This window comes from Theropithecus gelada, chromosome 10 (genome assembly GCF_003255815.1).
Source record: "Theropithecus gelada isolate Dixy chromosome 10, Tgel_1.0, whole genome shotgun sequence".
Lineage (NCBI taxonomy): Eukaryota > Metazoa > Chordata > Mammalia > Primates > Cercopithecidae > Theropithecus > Theropithecus gelada.
In genome coordinates, this window is record NC_037678.1 from 56,338,171 (window position 1) to 56,357,756 (window position 19,586).

Consider the following 19,586-nt stretch of genomic DNA (forward strand, 5'->3'; position numbering starts at 1 on the left):
GATTCAGGATCCGTCCTTGCTTGTATTCCTGGCCAGTTCTCCTCCTCACGCCTGTAATCCCAGCACTTTGGGAGGCGCAGGCAGGAGGATCACTTGAAGCCAAAACTTTGATCTTGAGGCCAGGCGTTTGAGATCAGCCTGGGCAACACAGTGGGACCTCGTCTCTACAAAGTTTAAAAATTAGCCAGGCGGGGTGGCACATGCCTGTAGTTCCAGCTACTCAGAGGCTGAGGCCGGAGGATTGCTTGAGCCTGGGAGGTCAAGGCTGCAGTGAGCTATGATCGCACCACTGCACTCCAGCCAGGGCGACAGAGCAAGACCTTGTCTCAATAAAACAAACGAAGAAAACTTCCTGGTGGGGAGCAAATCAGAAGAAGGGCCTGGCTGGCTTCATCCAGACTGCCCCTCCTGTTGAATCCCCAGCCCAGCTGCCCTCCCTCCTCTGCCCCCATGGGCCACAGGGGAGCCAGCAGAGGGGCCTGGCTCAGCCCCAGGCCTCCCTGCAACCCTCCCAGTCAGTGAAGGGTGTGGCAGGAAAAGGGGCCCAGTACAGCCCGAGGAAGTGTCCAGGGTCTGTGCAGGAGACCGGCAGGAAGAGAGTTTTCAGGAAAGCTGAGCTCCCAACCAGGCGACCGGAGAGGCGAGAAACCCCTTTGATGTCAGGACTCAGGTGCGGGTGTCTCATAGAGGATTTCCCTGTTCCTGCTGACAGCCACCGATGCCTCCCCGGCTGTGGTCCTGGCTCGCCTGTGTGCGCCAGCAGCTTCTCTCTCTGACCGCCATGCCCCCATCCTTCCCAGGTCTCTATCCCACAGACCCCCTGCCCAGCCAGCACTAAAATCCTCTCGAGGCCACCCCGAGGCTCCCTTCCTAGCTGGGCTCCCACCAAGCCGCTGCCCAGCATGTACCTCTCCTCACCTCTCTTCGTACTCGTTGCCTGTATCTCTCCCCTTCTTCCCCTACTCCATTGACCTTCAAAGCCCAGGCTGCTGGCTCCCACACTGCACCCTCACCTCACACTTCAGCCCTGCACATATCAAATTGCGCTTCTCTCTACACGCGCTTGCTGTGTAGCTTCGGGCAAATCACTGAACCACTTTGAGCCTCACTTTCCCCATCTGCAAAATGGGAGTGATCCCTACTTCTCTCAAGGGCGGATGTATGGCTCAAATTAGATCACAGCTGTGCCTGCCCATGTGAATTTAGAACAGTCCAAGGGGTTATTCATTGGGGATGACGGTTTCTCCTGGGCTTGTAGATTTCCGCATGGATCTTTGTCACGGCCACACGGATGCTGCTCAGTATGGTTCATTTGGAGCAAACATGGCCCCTTCCATAGTGGACAGGGATCCCTTCCAGCCTCTGGCCACAGGCAGATGAAGGGAGCTGCTGCATGCAAAGGCAGGAGGGTGTGGATTAGGAGCCATCGTGGGAAATGGCTTTCTTATCACGACACAACCGGGATTGCCAGGGCCAACTCTGGAAATTGAATTGCTCCCCGACTCCATGCCCCCTCAATACCTCTTCCCTCTGCTTCCTGCTCCCTCCCTAGCCCTATCCCCCATGACAGGGAGAGACCCAGAGACAGAGATGCAGGATACAGCAATTACAGGGGGCAGTGGGGGTGCTCAGAGACTGGGGCAGAGATTGGGGGACCAGGAGGCAAGGGCAGGGTTGGCAATGAGCCAGAGGCAAGGCAGGGATGCGGCCACAGAGGGGGCCACTCAGGAATTCAGTAGACGGGGGGTGCCACCCTCCCCATGGACTCCTGTGCCATCCTGCACCCGCCAGACCCGAGCTTTGGCCAGCCAGGTTGGTGTCATCTCCTCTCTGTTGGCCCCTCTCCAGCTCCCACCTTGGCGCCTCTGCAGGGCCCGGGAAGGGCCCTGATGGCCAGGGCAGAACCCTGGGCTGGCGCCCACAGGTGCTTGGATGTAGTCCCAGTGAGTTCCTGGCAGAGCCAGTCTGCAGGTGGTGGGGAGCAGGCCCAGTGGCCAGGGGCAGCCAGCTGTGTAATCAGGCGGGTTCTCACCACAGCCAGCCCAAGGGAGGAGGCGCACAGGGAGGGGAAGAGGGGGGCCTGGCCCACCTGCCTCCAGCTCCCCTGGCAGCCCAACCTGGAGTCTCTCGGAGGGGACCTCAGAGTCCAGGAGGCTCAGGATGAGCTGCCGGAGGCTGTGCAGGGGGCTAGGACCCCATGAGTAGACCTCCAGTCAGCCCAGCCCCCAGGCCAGATGCAAAATCAGGAGCTAAAGGCTGCTGCCTCCCAGCCTGGCATGGTCCTGCCTCCCCTTCCCAACCCAGCATCTTGGTGTATAGCCTAAAACTCTCAGACCCTTTCATGAACTGACCCCTGCCTTCAGCCTTTAGACCCTCAGCCCAGAAGTAGCCCCTTCCCTCAAAGCCCTCTCTTCTCAGCCCCAGCTCACCCGTCTCCCGCCAGGTGCCCACCTGTGACTAGCCTGGTGCGCAGGAGCTGCAGCAGCCAGGGAGCCCAGCATGGGGGGACCACAGCCCCAGGACCACGTGGCTTCTTCTCTACTCAGCCCACCCTGCCCAAACACATAAACACTCTCTGTCTCTCATTCATTCACAATGTATTGCTGAATCTCAAGTTCACATGTTATCAGCTCCAGGGACCTCTTAATTCAACCTCCATTTACAGGTGGGGAAGCTGAAGCTCAAGACAGAATGGACTTGTCCAAAGTCACATGACAAGGGAATCCCTCTAAACCCCAGCCAGCCCTTCCCTCCAAGGGTGCCCTCCCCTGGGAGTCCCCCTTTGGCCTCAGGACTCTCTCTGCCCAGACTTTGTGGGTTCTCCTGGCCTCTGCACTCACCTGCGCCTCCCAGACCTGGCCAATGGCAGGGCCCCAAAGTTAATAAATCAAGGTGACTTTGGGGACAAGAATCGGCCTCTTTCTCCCTTGTCCCTCCCATTTGCATAATCCTGGCTGGCAATATGATAATGATGTTTGTTAAAGACAGAGCACAATAAATTAATACCGTTAAGTTGTTGCTGCAAAATGCAAAGCAGGTAATTTACTGCCAGCGAGGAACGGAGCCTTTAAACTGTAATGGATTAACTTTCCCAGCAGCAAATATGTCCCCCGAGGGAGGGAGGGAGGGAGGCGGGTGGGCTGGGCTGATGATAGGGGGGCCTGCCTGCTTCCCAGGGTTGGGCCAAGTGTCCAAGCCAAGATCTTAGGCCTGCACCTATGTCGGCCCCTCCCCCATTGTACAGAAGGGGAAACTGAGTCCACTGCAAGACAGGGAGCTATGGAAGGCCACAGCAGGGCTGTGGTGGTGACCTGGGGGCTTTGTATGACAGCCCATGACCCTCTAGAAGAGGGCGCCACAGATGCCTTATTTACACACCTGCTCTGGTACGCTCAGGAGGAGCTCCTGTTGCAGACCCTGAGCCTCCTCTTCCTTGAGGGGGACTAGTGGTGTCCTCCCCAGAATCTCCCAGGCCCAAGAGAGGCCTCAGCTACAGAGTCAGTCCTAGCCCAAGGAGGGAAGGATCCTGGGTTTTGTCAGGACTGAGAGGAGGGGAGTGGGAAGTGGAAAGGGGAGTGCCAAGAATGGGGTCAGACCTTGGCCTGATGCCCTCAGATACTGGGAGGGAGGGGCTGTGAAAGCAGAAGAGGAAGGGGTCTCTTGAGAGGAAAGGCGAATTCTATGGTTGAGGGGGAGGGGAGTGGGACGGCGACAGCAGGGAAGGTGGGTGGGCGATGGGAGGCTGGCAGGCCTAAGGAGAAGCTCAGGCACTGGCCCAGGGCCCCTCAGGGGCATCTCCTCCACTGGGGCTCACACAGCTCCATGGGTCCCTAGGAGAATTGCCACAGCCCCAGCTCAGGGCGGGCCGGCAGGCGGGTCTCAGGGACCCCAGCAGAATTCTAATTTCTCATTTATCTCTGCAGCTTCTCCTGTGATATTAAAGGGGCGACGCTCTGCAGTTGGCTCCCAGGCTAATTGGATTTGGGCCTCCTCTCACTCCCTGGTGAGGGAGGGGGATGTGGCAGCCTTGATGGGGGAGGGGATGTTTGAGGACTTGGGCTGAGGCTGTGGTCCAAGGCCAGACTCCTGGGCTACAGTCCTGACCACCACGTGGCCTTCCTAAGCCTCTGCCCCTCTCCGGTCCCTGCATTCCCTCATCTGAGATGATGATAATGATGTTAATATTATTAATAATAAAAAACAACAACCATGATTTGCATAGCATTTCCTAGATGTAGACACTGTTCTTAGTGCTATTCAGGACAGCACTCCTCACCCCCTCATCGTAACAACAGCCCAGTGCATTAAGTATGATTACATTCATTGCACAGACGAGTAAACTGAGGCATGGAGGGGTTAAGTAAGTTGCTCAGAGTACAGACAGCGCCCTCGGTGAATGTCTTTCAGGTTTGTGAGAGGCCTAGAATCCCAACTTTAAAAACCCAGTTATGTTCAAATAGACCTGAGGTGGGGGTATTACTGCCTGCACCCATTTCACAGATGAGGAAACTGAGGTCTGACCCATATGTATTTTTAGCTTTAATTTTCTGTGACTCCCACCAAGGGCTCCCTTCCCTCTCCTCCACCCCAGGGCCCAGGGCATTTCCAGGGTAGGAGACTGGGGCTTCAGAGGGTGCGTTCAGTGCAAGAGTCTGAGGTGGGGCAGGGGAACTTGCTCCCAACACCTGCCTTTCCTCCATAGGCCCCACCTTTCTCCTTTTCTGAGCGGAGGCCTCTGTCCCAGCATCCTCCAGCCCTGCTGGGGTCCCTTGTCCCACACTGCTCATCTGGAGGGAGAACCTCACCTCCTTAGCACAAATTAATTCCCAGATGTACCCCAGATGCAAACCACACAGCTCTGCAGGTCCACAGTGGAATAATGGAGACAGGAGGAGGCCGTCCATGGGAGCCTGTTCCCCAGTGACCCTAGAGCCAGGCCCTTTACACATGTTGCCTCATGTTATCTTCATGATAGACCCACAAGCCAGTGCAGCTCCAATGCCCATTTTACAAAGAAACAGAGGCTCCCGTGGAATGTTCCAGGCCAGGCCACACGGCAAGGACCTGATTGAGCTGAGATTCAAACCCAGGTTTATCTTGATCCAGAACCTGAGCTCTGGATACATCCTCCTGTGCAAGAGAGAAGCTGAGACTCCTCTGGAAGTTCAGTGTCAGAGGGCCTGAAACTGGAGCCCAGGATGACTACAGTGGAAGGAGTCCCGCACTGGGAACTGGTAGACCTGGGTTTCGATCTCTACCTGGCCCCAGACTCACTGTGTAGTCCTGGGTGAGTCATTTGGCTTCTCTGAGCTCAAGAGCAAAATGCAGAAACCACAGTGCCTAACTTATGGGGCTGTTGTAAGTGTTACAGGAAGTACAAGCAAAGCACTTGTCACAGTGCCTGACACGTAATAGGTACTCAACCCAGGCTAGCCATCATTCTGTGGACGTATTCATGCTCACCTCCCAAGGTAGTACCTGGGCAGAGCTTTGCTCTTTGTCATGGTCTGAGAGACTGCCAGAGCTAGAAGCATTGAGCACAATGCCCTTGCCTTTCAAATGGGGAAACTGAGGCACAGGGTTGCAACAAGTGAGTGGCAGGGCAAGGACTCAGCTCCAAGTGCCCTGGTGGCCTCCCTGCTCAGCAAGGGTGACAGTTCTCCTTCCAGTCTCCTTTTGCCCTGGGTGTCCGCATCTGTCTGTCCAGGCGTCCCTCCCTGAGAGGCCAGCTGGATGGCTGACCCCTGCAGCTCTTTCTAGTCCAGCCGCTGGCAGGAACCAGCCGGAATAAATGCAAAGAGACCCCCTCTGGAGGCTGCTCTTGCCGTGTCCCCCGTCCAAATGTTAATTTTGCCAGGGCCTTGATAAATCTTCCTGTCGTCTCCATCCGCTCGAGACATAGATTTCATCTTATTGAAAGGTGACACTTCTGCCCTTTGGTACCAGCTATCAATTTCAGGCGGCGATCAGAGTGGAGAGCAACGAAGAATCAGGCCCCATTAACTCCCCTTCTGCCACCAAATCCTTCCTTTAAACCTTTTGGGGCCCGCCCACTTGAGATGTCTGCTTCACCTGCCCTTCCAAAAAGGTGTCAGGACCTCGTCTTTAGCCTTTCAGGGCATGCCTGGCTGAGTTACTTTCTCAGGCCTCCAGAGCCACTTTGCTGCCCAGTGGGCAGACTGAAAGAGTCAGGAAATTAATGTCCAGCTCTTAACTGATGACTCTTTGAAGCCGGAGTATAAGTACCCCAGATCCCTTACCCTTTGTTGGGGAGTGGAAGTGGATTACTCTGTGATGTGAGTGCTCTTCTCCCTCCCAGAATTCCCCAGCAGAGTTGAGCTCCAGTTGCCCACAGTAGTAACAGGCTTGATAAAGCACCCAGTATTGGCTGCCTGCCTTTTCTGTCTCACTTTCCCACTGTCCTACTGGTGCTTCCTGAGATCATTTCCTAAATAAATTACTTGCCCTTGAATCCATTTCTCAGGGTCTACTGTGGGAACCCAAACTGTGAGAACACCGAAGATTTTTTAGCATCTCAAGATGGAATGCACTCTACTAAGCAGTGGAGATACAAGAGGCCTGACATGTATTGATTGCCAACTACATGGCAGGAATCATGTGTTCTGGCTCCTAGATCAATTTTTCATTCATGCTGCCAGACAGCTCTGGGAGGACTTGTCCCAGTTTTACAGATGAAGAAACATGCTCAGAGAGGTGAAGCGACTTACCCAAGGCCACACAGCCAGCAAACAAGAGTCAATATCCAAATCCAGAAAGCACACTGCCTTATCTACTCCATTCTACTGCCTCAGATAGGGGCATGAAATGGAGCCAGGGCTCACTTCTAGGTACAATCAGCAGTGCAGTTGGGTAAATTTCTCCTGAGGGCATACTATGAGGCAGGCAGCCTTCTGCAAGGTGCTTAGGACAGCGCAATGAAAAGACACAGTTCTTGTTCTCAAAGGGGCTGGAAGTGGTAGGGGAGATAGATCTGTGAAAGGCTGTATGGCTAGGACCTCTCCCAGAGTGCGCTGCAGCCTCTTCCCTGCAAAATCCCATCTTATAATCATAGGACATTCATGCAGCGGGGCAGCTGAGAGGTTGTATATTTCAACACATTATTATATGGAGGCCATCGAGGCCTCAAGAGAGGCATTCACCCACAGTTCACTCCATGGCCAGGGCTCTCATGTTTGAACTCAGCCAAAGATTTCTCCAACAGGGCCACAGAATTCCTCAGGCTCACAAGCATTCTGAAAACTCAGAAGTCTCTAAATTAAAACAAAAACAAACAACAAAAAAATCTTGCAACATAAAGTATTTAAACTTCTATATGAACTAAGGAAAAATTAATAATTATAGAGACTTAAGAGAAAATATTTGCATATCACAGGTAAAGGGTTAATAGCCTTAATATACAAAGAGCTTTTGCCAATCAATAAGAGAAAAACAACCAAAAAAAGGGACAAAAGATACCAGCAGAAGATGCCAGTGTAAGGAGTTAATGTGAGAGCTTTGGACTTCGGAGGATCCTGAGGGTAGTAAAACTGTTATTACTTGTTAAATAAATGCTTATTCATTATTAAAAAATCCATTTGGACTGTGGGTCGCATGCTACTGCTTGTTAAATCTGTTAAAGTGCTGGGAGTCCTCCCAGATGCCTTATTTACAGTTACAATGACAGAGAAAAGTGGCTGAATGCCAGAGTGACAACCCTGTTGTGGGATCCACTTCTTGCTCCCTCTGCCAGTTCCGTGCCTTTGGTCCCCCAGTCCCAAACAAAGTGGCCTTAGAGCCAAATTGCCCCTGCAGCTTGGGTAAGGCCGACTAAAGAGGAGTCTGGCCAGTGGTCAGAATGCATAGGCTCGGATCCTGGCTCTGCCCCTGTGTGACCTCCACTCTCATCTCTATAAATCAGTTTCCCCATTTATAAAATGAGTGGGTTGGCACCAGTGGTATTGGAGGTCACTGCCACACCAACAGGCCAGCATCCCGGGGTGAGGGTGGGGGTGTAGGGAGTGGTGGGAGGAGATTTGGCACCTACTATCTCTCATGTCCCCACCTTTACACCATAGGGCAACTGCTGACCTCATTAACTGGAACTCAAGTAAGGAGCCCTTTTAAGCAACAAAGATTTCAACTTACAGATGAAAAGTCAAAAGCCCAGAGAAGAGCAGGCACCCACTTAAAGTTGCCTAGCCTCTTCAGGACCAGAGCCTGGGACTCAGGTTCCTTCCCTCCCTCCTTGGAAGGGAAGCAGAGAGGCCAGAGGCAGATCCAGAGCCTGGATTTTGCAGTTGCTGGGAAGCTTTATCTGCTCCTCGCACTCAGCGCTGCCTCTCTCCTCCTCCTTGACTCCATGGAGATCCCCCACCCTCAGGGCCAGAAGCACCTTGCAGCAGGAGAACCTTGTCAGCCCAGCGGGGTCCTCCTGGTCCTCCCACTCAGCCAGACTCCTCATCTCTGCTCTGAAGACAGCCTCTGGCCCTGAGTGAGCAATGCTGCGCTCCACGTGCTCCACGCCCCCTGATGCTCGCTGTGGGAGACACGGCCTTCCAGGTGAAGCATGGTCCTGTCAGGAAGTCACCGGGAGGGGTACCCGAGTAGCAGGGAGCACCTACTGTCTTTCCTTTCCATGTGTTTTATGTCTCTTATCTTTCGACCCTCCTTCCATTGCTCCTGGGGGGAGGGGGGTCAGTGTGTACCCCGTGATGGCAATGGGGAGATCAGGATTTGGGGCCAATTCTGCCACTTACTGTGTGACTGTAGGCAAGCCATGTCACCTCTCTGAGTCTCTCCATAACCAGGGCTGTTGTAAGGAAACAATTAGATAATAAATGAAAGGTATTAGCACAGTGCCTAGGACCTAGGCAGAGGTCGATAAAGATTAGCTCTTATTGTTATCTGAAAAATGGGATTAATAATATCTAGCCTAGGATTCTTGGAAGGGATAATGACATAATGCATCTGAAACATATGGCAACATAGCAGGGGCTCCTTTAGTGACCACACTGGGGCGAGATGACTCTGAAACAGGGACATTCAGCTCATTTTTGGGCAAGGGGCCTAATCTCATGACTCCAAATGCTCACCAGGATCATGGCTCCCTCATTAGCTCCCACCTGGGGCTGACTCTGGCCCTGGCCAGCCTTGGGGTGTCATCCAAGCTGGAGATGCCAGCCTCGAGGGTGGGTGGGAGCCGGGGACCCAGGAAGACACACATGATCAATACTAAGCCAATCTCTTACAAGATTCCCCCGGCCTCTGGTATCCAATCGTAAAGAAAATCACTCAGCACACTAGGGAGATGTGAAAAATGGCGCAGATTACAGTTTGGGATGTTCTGAGTGAGAGTGAGTGAGTCTGGGATTGTTTCCTGCAGTAAATAATTCATTCACTTTAAATTTCGTGGTTTTTTTTTTTTTTTCTCACCAGCTCCCTTCCTGCCACCTCTGTCTCACTGCCTCTCCTGCCAGCTCCCTCTCAAGTCCGCTCTCCGCCCTGGAGGTTCCCACCCCTACCTCGGTTCAGGCAACCCCCAAACCACCAAGGAGCTCATAATACAAATGTTTTGAGTCTGTTAATGACACTAATCGTCTTTTGCTGCTAATTAGTAATGCTGCCAAGGAAAACTTCTTTGTTAATGAGGCCAAGGGCCACCCAGGCAGGAAAGCCTAGTTGGAAAAGGTTGCATCTCAGCTGGGAGCCAGGCGGGAGCCAGGCAGGCGGGCACCAAGGAGGCCCCTGGCAAGACCAAGGGCAGTCTGGCCGGTGATGGCTCCTACCCTGGACCCTGTCCTCTGCCTCACATGCTATATCACCCAGAGAGGATGACTTGAGTGGGAGGCTGGAACTTGGGCAGGGGGCAGGTGAGTGGAGGCCAGGGAAAGAGATCTGGCTAGTGGTGGTCCCTTCAGCCCCATCATAGACACTGCCAGGCCCCAGATCAAAAGCATGGAACAACTCCAATCTGAGTGCCAGTTCTAAGACCCAGGGCTCAAATATGCGAATGGTGCACCCATGTGGAACCTCTTAGTACACAGTAGCGGAGGGTCCGGCAGACAACTGTTCAACAAGTAGACCCTGGGGAGGTGCTGAGTCCCCAAACGCAGATCAGACTCTGCCTTGATCTCCAGGAACGCCTAGCTTGGTGCAGGGAGACAGACAATAATGGCCAACATTTATCGATCACTTACTATGTGCTGGGCACTGAGCCAAGAATTTATGCCCACTGCTTCACTTATTCCTCCCCAAATCCCCATGAGCTGGGTACTTGTGTGGTTTGGAGCGTTTTTGTTTGTTTTTATTCTTCTGATAGGTAGTCTTTTTTTTTTTTCCATTGTACGGATGAGAAATAGAAGGCACAGAAAGGTCAAATAACTGGTCCAAGAGCGCAATACAGCAGAATCAGTAAGTGAACTCAGGCACCTGGATCTAAAGCCAGTTCTTTGAACCCAAGCCCTTTAACAGAGAAGTAAGAAGACGATTTTCATTCAGTGTGCACCAGTCTGGAATAGGAGAGGTTTGGGGGTTGTAGTCCTGGGTGATGAGTGAGGCTTCCAGGAGGGGGTGAGGTCTGGTTCTTGAGGGGTGCATAGGAGTTAGCTGGGGGAAGTAGGAGGGAAAGTACAAAGGAATTCCAAAAGATGGGACATTGTGAGCAAAGCAGGGCAGCACTCAGGTGGTCTAGCGATATCTGAGGGTAAGGAGTGCAGTGAGAATGGGGAGAGATCACTCTGGGGAGCCCGGGAGAGGGGCTGGAACCGCACCGAGGGCCATGAAGATCCATACAAGGAGAGCAGCAGAGAAGACCTGACTTCAGGACACTCCCTCTGGACTACAGGATGAAGGAAATTGTGAGAAGGACAGACAAGGGAGACTGGTGATAAAGAAGGAAAGGGCTGGCCAGGGATTGCACTTGGGCCGTGTGCTACTGGAATGGAAGGGGAGCAAGCAAAAGGTGATGGATTGAAAGTGGAAGCAGGATGGAGGAGACCAGGAAGGCCACAGCAGGCTCTTAGGAAGATACGAGGAGGGCCACCTTTCTTCTCCTCCTCAGGGAGACATGCTAGGCATCTCGGGATGGGGACACAGCCTGCCTATTCAATCCCAGCTTGAGCTGCAGAGGGGCCAGACACCAGGAGCTGATAAGGCAAGAAGTGCCCCCCAGCCTGAAAGGCCACCTGGCCAACTATATCTTCTCCTGTGGCACCTAAAACCCACCATTTCAATTTCATTCCCTTGGATTAAGCATTGCCTGTTCTCTGGTAGGGAGATCATATCATACCATGAACTCTTTGGAGACAGCATTGAGGACTCAAATTACATATCATTGTTTTCAGGGGCAGCTTTCTGGGGTTCCTCCAGACAGAATAAATTGTTCCTTCCTCTGTGGTCCCAGAGTGCCTCATATGGATGCACAGCCCTGATGATACTGGAGTAAGGTTTTTTCTGTCTGTCTTCTGTATTAACCTGGGAGCTCCTGGAGCAAGATAACAGAGCAAGATCACAAGAGATCCTTTGTTTTGTATGTGTTCTTGCAAATGAGCATGATTTTGTATAAATGCAGTTTTTCGTATGTATCTCCCCTCCTAGACTACGAGCCCTCTGAAAGTGGTCACTTGTCTTATTTTATATTGTTTTATATTATTTCAATTATCATAAAGTAACATTGACTTTCTTTGGGTATATAGCTCTATAAATTTCAACACATATATAAATTCATAGACCACCATCTGAATGCACATTTAATTCAAATAGATGGCATTATGCTATAGATCCCAGTTGGTTCCTCATTCCTTTCATCTCATGTTTTAAAGATCCATCTACGGCCGTCTCCGCACTTGTCTAATAGTTGCCGGGACCTCTGCAGGGTGTGTCTCCCATGTCTTCCCCTCCACTCCCCCAGGGAAGAGAGGTGGGTTGCCTCCAAGTCCCCTCACCACGATGTGGGCACGAGAATCCTCAGACTTGTTCCTCCCAGTCATGCTGATAATTTCACTGAGATTTACACCAGGAGCAGAATCTTTGGGCCATAGGGGCATCATATAAATAATGATCTCTAAATGCCGTGTCACTCACAAGAGTGTCCTGGCCCATCTTGGAAGATGACCCATAACAGGCTGGGTGGAGCCAGCACATGCCACTAGGGCTATGCCAGGTGTTTAAAGGTTGACATCTTTCCATTCTGGTGGGCAAATAGGTACTTACCTGTGTAGAGTTTCCCAAGGGCTCAGCCCACCTCCCTGACACCCAGCTCTACCCCAGAACACCTGAGTCTTCCCAGGATCCAGCAACTAACGGGTTACAAGTTGCCCAGCAGGGCCCCCAGGGTCTTGCTCCAATGGCCATTATTAACTATTACACATTTTGAATATCGTCCTTATCCATAACCCTGTGCAGGGGAATGAGGCAGAGAGGGGCTCAGAGGTTGAGATTCAAGTCCTCTTCAGCCAGCCTTGGCAAGCCCCCTCCGCTTGCTGGATTCCCACAACGCAAGATCAGCGCTCGCCAGACTTTCCTGAAACATTCTTCTACAACCTCTTAGCCACTCTGGGAGCTGGGAAGTGGTTCTCCTCATTGGACAGATGAAGAAAGAAGAAACAGGCCCAGAGAGCGGAGGTGACTCGCCCAAGGTCACACAGTAAGCAAGGAACAGAGCTGTGACCCAAGAGATTGAAGACCAAGGTGAACCCCAACACACTCCTGCTCTGAAGGTCCCCACACCACACCACACCACATGCAGTAAAATGCACCAACTCCCGCTTCAGACCTCTCCTATGCATGAGTAAAGGAGAGGTGAACAGAATTGGTGCTGACTAGTTGGCACAATGCTAGATTTTGTAGACATTTAATTAAACACCCATTAATTTTGATTTTGCAGTTTTCTTTTTGTATTTTGGAGCTTATCTTTTCTTTTTTCCTTTTCACATGTCAAACTTTTCCATAGGCCCTTGACAACTGCTTGAATGCTCCCTGTGGTACAGGGCCAAGTCCTATCTCTCTGTCTCAGTCTTGGGACTTTTGGAGACCCTTAGGCTGTGGCCAATCTGTGGAGAAGGGAGCACAAAGATCAGTTAGCTGAGGTGCTCTCCTTAAGGACCTCAGGTCTGCCTCTGAGACTCGACATCCCCAAAGAAGAAGGTTCCCCAATGCAGGAGGTCTGTGCTCTGGCAGGTTTCAGGAGCTCAGCACAGAGAGTCTCAGGCCCAACAGGGGATGGGAACAGTGCATTCATTGGGGGGAGGCTGGAAGTTATTGGTGAACCTTTTTAAAACGTGGGGAGGTGGGGTAAAGTGGGGACCTGGAATGCCAGGATTCCAGGCTTAGCGCCTTGGTCCAAATTAATAATAATGCCAATGATACCTACCTCTGTTAAGCACCTACTGGATGCCAAGCACCATACTTTTATCTTGTTTAATCTTCATGACATCTGTGGGATTCAAGCAGGGCAGATAAACAAAATATTTAACCTTTAGTACAGCACGTAGGATCAATCAGAACATTCACCACTGAGGCTGCAGCAGGTCCTCATGGCCCCCAGAGGAGCCAACCTTTAGTTTCTGGACCTTGGCGAGAGGAGGTGTCCCTAGGTAAAATGGGAGCAGGAGAGAACATTTGGTCCATGGGTTGGCCAGGACAAACATATTGCAATTTTTGTGTGTGTGTGTGACAGAGTCGCGCTCTGTCACCCAGGCTGGAGTGCAGTGGCATGATCTCAGCTCACTGCAGCCTCCGTCTCCTGGGTTCAAGAGATTCTCCTGCCTCAGCCTCCTAAGTAGCTGGGATTACAGATGCCTGCCACGATGCCTGACTAATTTTATTTTTTAATTTTTAGTAGAGACGGGGTGTCACCATGTTGGTAGGGCTGGTCTCAAAATCCTGACCTCAAATGATCTGCCCGCCTTGGCCTCCCAAAGTGCTGGGTTTACAGGCATGAGCCACCATGCCTGGCCCCGTATTGCCATATTTTAACAAGTCCGCCTGAATATTGGTTCAGGTCATAGGCACTACTACCATCTGCTCCACTTTACAGTCAAAGAAACTGAGGCTCAGAGAGGTGCCACCTCTAGTGGGGAGGCGTTACCTGAATTCAGACCTAGGGAGGCTTCGCTCCAGGGTCTGCACCTTGAACCATTACGCTTCTAATGTTTAACTACCTTGTCCCAGGCCCAGGCACTCACATTCTGGCTACTTTCTCTTCTCCCCAAAGGTTTCCCTGCAGCTTCCGGACTCAAAGGGCCAATGGCAGCTCAGGCAGGAGGAAGGGAAGGGTTAATTGGGCCACAGCCCAGGGCAGGCGCAGCACCACTCTCGGGCCTGGCAGCCTCTGGCACCTGCCCTGGCCTTTCATCTCCACAGGCTCCAGGTGAGAGAAGCCAGAGTCAGACCTGCCAGGGACCCAGCTGCGTGGCTTCCCTTTGATTCCCATGGGGCCCAGAATCAAAAGCAGGCGGCAGTGGCCAGTGCCTCAGCATCCCCCGGATGGCAGCCCCATGCTGCCCTTTTCCCTTAACCACCAGCCTGGCCTGAGCCTCTGCAAGGTGAGGCTGGTGGGGGGCCCAACCTGTGAGATTCTCAGGGGACAGGCCAGAGCCAGAGAGAGGCTGAGGGATGCTCTGGGGCAGAGAGGAAGGAGGGACAGCAGTGCAAAGCATGGGTTCAGGCCCAGGACCAGTTGTAGGGGGTCGGGGGGAATTCCAGGAGGCTGGAGGGGGAAGAGCGTGGGCTCTGAGAAGCACAGAGCTTGACCATGGCCCTTCCCGGAGGTGCTGGCAACCTCGTGGGGTTCAGGTCTCAAGGTGAGAGCTGCAGGGGGCTGGTGAGAAAAAGCAGCGAATTTAAAAGGAATTAGTCAGGAGAAGGTGACAGGCCCATTCTGAAGCAAGATGAATGGGTTTCAGTTGGCGAAAATGATTCTAATTTATAATCTGCTTCTTGCTGCCGCTCGCCAATTAATTCTCTATAGATACATAAATAGGCCGCATGTTTGCTTTGCTTCAAACGTAATAAACATTACACTCTGTCCCCTTCTTTTGTGCCGGTTCCTGTCATGGCATTAGTCCCCACAGCTAATTCCTCACACCTGTCTTTGCCGCTCAGGGGAGCAGGGCTGAGTGGGGAGGAAGTGCCCAGCTCCAGGAAACTCGAGGCACCAGGAGATAAATTGCCGATCCAAAAGCTGCCAACACCCGCAGCAAGCCCGGGCTCCCCACTCAGGAGACGCCCAGGCGGCGAGGGAGGGAGGGAGGCACAGGGGAGTCCCTCCATCCTCCTTTCGAGACTCCTGTGTCACACTCTTTGGTGTGGTGACCATCTTCCTAATGAGGGATGGAGGGAGGCATAAGATGCTTCCTCCCATCTGTAGCCTCAGCCCGCTGGGTTCCAGACACACCAGGCCCACTCTGCTTCAAGCTTTTGCACTTGCCATTCCCTCTACCCCAGGGAATGACTCCTTTACGTCATTTTTAAAATTTCTGAGTCTCACTCTGTCACCCAGGCTGGAGTGCAGTGGTACAATCTCTGCCTCTCAGGTTCAAGCGATTCTCCCGCCATAGTGTCCCGAGTAGCTGGGATTATAGACACATGCCACCATGCCCAGCTAATTTTGTATTTTTAGTAGAGACAGGGTTTCACCTTGTTGGCCAAGCTGGTCTCGAACTCCTAACCTCAAAGAGGTCTGCCTCGGCCTCCCAAAGTGCTGGGATTACAGGTGTGAGCCACCACGCCTGGCATTCTTTGCATCTTTCTTCATGTTTCACCTTCCCAGTGAGATATTTCCCTGACCACCCCCCCACTTCCTAAAACTGACACCCCCTCTTCAACTCTCCCCATGCTCCTTTCCAGCTTTTAATTTTTCCTTGGTACCATCACCCTCTGACATTATATGTATTTTGTGAATTTATCTTGTCTATTTTCCTCCCCAGCTGGAATGTAAGAGCCCCTGAGGTCATCCCCACATTTGGTGCTATATTCTCAGTGCTTGGCATGTAGTAGATGCTCATTAATATTTGTTGAATGAATGAATGAGGTGGGGAGGGAGTGGGAGGGAGCAGCAGATGGGAGCCACAGATTGAAATGACACCTTACTTCTCGTCATCTCATCTGACCCCTGAGAGATGGCAAAACTGAGGCTAGGGGAGGCGAGACTTGCCCAAGATGACACAGCGAGTTAGTGGCAGGGCTGGTACTAGGATCCCAGTCCTTGGCCCTTCTCTAAGGCAGCTCAGGCCAGGAATACACCTCCCAAACGTCCTTCCAGGTGGGGTGTTGAGGCAACTGAAACTCAGGGAGGTGACGTGACTTGCCCAAAGTCGCATTCATTTAGTCACCAAAATGATTGAGTACCTACTATGTCCCAGGCAAGGTTCTAGGAGATGAGGATGTAGCAGCAATCAGGACAGAAAAGATCTCTGCCCTCCCAGAACTCACATCCTAGAGAGAGAAACTGGCATTGGGTGAGTTAACAAATAAATGTAAATGTTAGGAAGTGGTAACAGCTCAGAATTTAAAGCAGGGTGAAAAGATCGTGTGATGTCACGGCAAGATGGAACAGAGGTGAAGTGCCATTTGCCGTGGGTTGGTCAGGGATGTTCTCTGTAAACAGGTAACAGCTGAGCAGGAGCGCCACTGACAAGAAGGAGACAACCTTGTGAGCACAGAGCAGGACCGGGATTTCCACTTGGATCTGTCTGCTCCAAAGCGTGTATTTTTCCCCACTAAAAATGAGCATTCCTGGCAGTAAGGAGCACTATCGGGTGAAGGAAGAAGCACTCAGCTCTGAGTGGGTGAGGTATGAGTTGAAGTCTGAAACCTCGGTGAGAGAGAACAGATAGCAAGGGATGGAGCAGAGGTGGCTCAGCCAGAGACCACAGGGGCAGAGGCCTGGAGGTGAAAGGCCTGGAGGTAGGAATGAGACCTTCAGGCAGAGGTGAGCTGGCTCTAGGGGAAGCAGGGAGCAAGCCCTGATTTGTATTGTTTATCATTTCTTTTTTGTGGTGTAAATATTCTCAACCTGGCCAATTTCAAGGGCTTGCCAACCTGGCTTGCAAAATTCCTGGGAAAAAACTCTAACAATTGGCTTTGATAAGCCAACACAAACCAGTTCCAGCACACCACTGCTTCAGGTGTCAATCAGAGGGTGGCCAGACAGCATCCACACAGGGAAGAAGCAAGACATGGTTTGGAAAAGTACGTGTGGAGCACAGAGTCCTGGATCCCGAAAGGGCTCTTGGTCATCATGACATTTCCCCCCACAACTCCTCCTTTATTTTATGCAACAGAAAACCAAGGCCAAGAAAAGAAAGAACTAGAGACGTGCCCAAAACACAGAGAGAGTGGAGGTCGGAGCCACAGCCAGAAGATCTTAGGCTTCTCAGGATATCTAGCACTTTCTCCGTGGCATCCAACTGCCTGTTCCTAAGAAGTCGTCATCTGTGATGGCCCCATCAGGCCTGAGAGTCAAGGAATCTGCTACCCGTGAGAGGCGGGAAGAGGGAAGCAAACAGGGACATGTGTTGTAGGTCCAGTGGAGGTGGGAGAACTTCATGCCTCCTGCTGGTTTAATACTTACGCTGGATTTCAAAAGATTAGATAGGAGTTTCCAGCAAAACAAAGGAGGAGAGGGAGCTCCAAGTGGCAGGGACAACATTAAAAAAGCTCAGAGTTTGGCACTACCAGAATATAAGGTACGAGAAGGAAACAGTGGGAGAGGAAGCTGGAGAGGCAATGCCCTGTTCCTCATGCTGAAGCCATAATGGTGGGCTTTCAGGTAGCTGCAGAGAAGCTATTTTTAGATGGGTACCCCCCTCTTGCCAGAACCAGATGAATGAAATCGTACGGCAAAGTCCACTTCCTCATGGGTGAGAACCTGCAGGTGAGGGAAGGCCTGGGTTCTGTGGCATGTTGGCCCCAGCTCTTCTGGTGCTCAGCAGGTCACTCGGCCCGGGGTGGGTCCCTCATCCTCATCCCCTTGCAGATCCCCTTTCGCTTCCCACTGGCGGGTCTTCTCCAGGCCAGGAATAGAACCTCACATCTGACAATCCTCAGCGGTGTTTAAATTTAATGGGCCTTTCTGCTTTTTTCTTCCTCAGCACCTGGGCTGGGCGCTCTGCAGCAGCCCTGAGGAGAGGCAGGTGAATAATTCAGGGAGAGTCGGTGTTTGAAGTGTGTGTGGGGAGTGTGGCAGGGCTGTCTCACCCCACCACCCCAGGGAAGGGGGTTCAGGAGGGAAGGTCCAAGTGCTCAGTTTCTGCTCTACTCTGCTCTGTCTTTAGGGCCTTTCAGGGAAGCTCAGGGGACTCTTATTCCCATCTCCACGCAGCCACCTGCAGTGTCAGGCCTCAGGGCTGCAGAAGCTGTCTAGGGCTGACACGAAGAGAGAGGGAAAGGGGGGAGGCACGTCTTTCCCAGTGGCTTTGGATCTGGGTCCAAAGAGAGAGACAGAAAAGAGACAGAGTGTGTATAAGAGGCAGAAGGTTGGGACCTAGCCCCAAACAGAGGTGACAGGAGTAGGGTTAGGGACCTGGGATGTGGGCTGAGATGTGCATGCCCAGAAGAGCTCCTGGTGTAAAGCTGGATCCTGGCCTGGGCCATAGCCACTGTCCATGGTGCTGCCGTTGTGCTCGGGCCCTGGATGGAGTGCCAAGTTCACAAAGCTTGCAACTTGGCAGGCGCTGGCCTCCTACTTTTCCCACCCGGCCCCACCCCAGCCCACCACAGACAAAGTAGCCTTCCCATTTTCTAACTTCGGCACCTTTCCAGCATTTGCATTCATTTATTCACGCATACATTTAACAAGTATTTATTGAGCATCTACTATGTGCTGCATTGGGAGGATAGTGCAGTGAACAAAACAGACTCAATTCTTAAGCTCCTAGAACTTGTGTTCCATCCCTGCACCCACTTCCTTCAGGAGAAAGAGGGGAAAGGAGAGGAAGGAGCTGGCCTTAAATTCCTGTTCGTCCCCTGACTTGGTCTGAGTCGTCCAGCAAAGCACTTTCTCTCCCGTCCAGCAAGTCCACTTTCTACCGCTGGTTTCCCCAGCGGTAGCATGGGGATGATAACCCTGTTTTGTGAGTTGTTGCTGCTGTTCTTCTTATTAATTACAGCAAACACTTATCCTAAGTGCCTTACAAGGATTTGCTCATCCAGTCTTCACCATCTCTATTTTACTATAAGGAAACTGAGACGTGCAGAGGTGAAGTCACTTGCCCAGGGTGACACAGTGGCAAGGGGCCGTGATGGGATTTGAACCCAGGCAGTCTGGCTACGGGGTCTGCGAGGATTAACGCGATGAGGTGGAGGTGTTTAAGGGCGCAGTGGCCTCGGCCCCTGTGGCTCCCGCAGGCTCGCCCTTTCCCCTCCTGGAGCCCCCAGCCATGGGCGGCTTCCCCGTCCCCACGCAGTCCCCTCCCCCTCCCTGCGCTCCCGTCGGCCCCGGCGGAGGAAGCCGGCTCCGCAGAGGCGTAGAGCGCCGGGAGTCCCCGGTGGGCGCCCTCGTTCGGGTCCCGGGTCCCTCTGGGGAGGGGCTGGGGTGTGCCCCGGCTGCTCCCCATGCCCCCTGGCGGGCTGACGGCCCCGTCCCC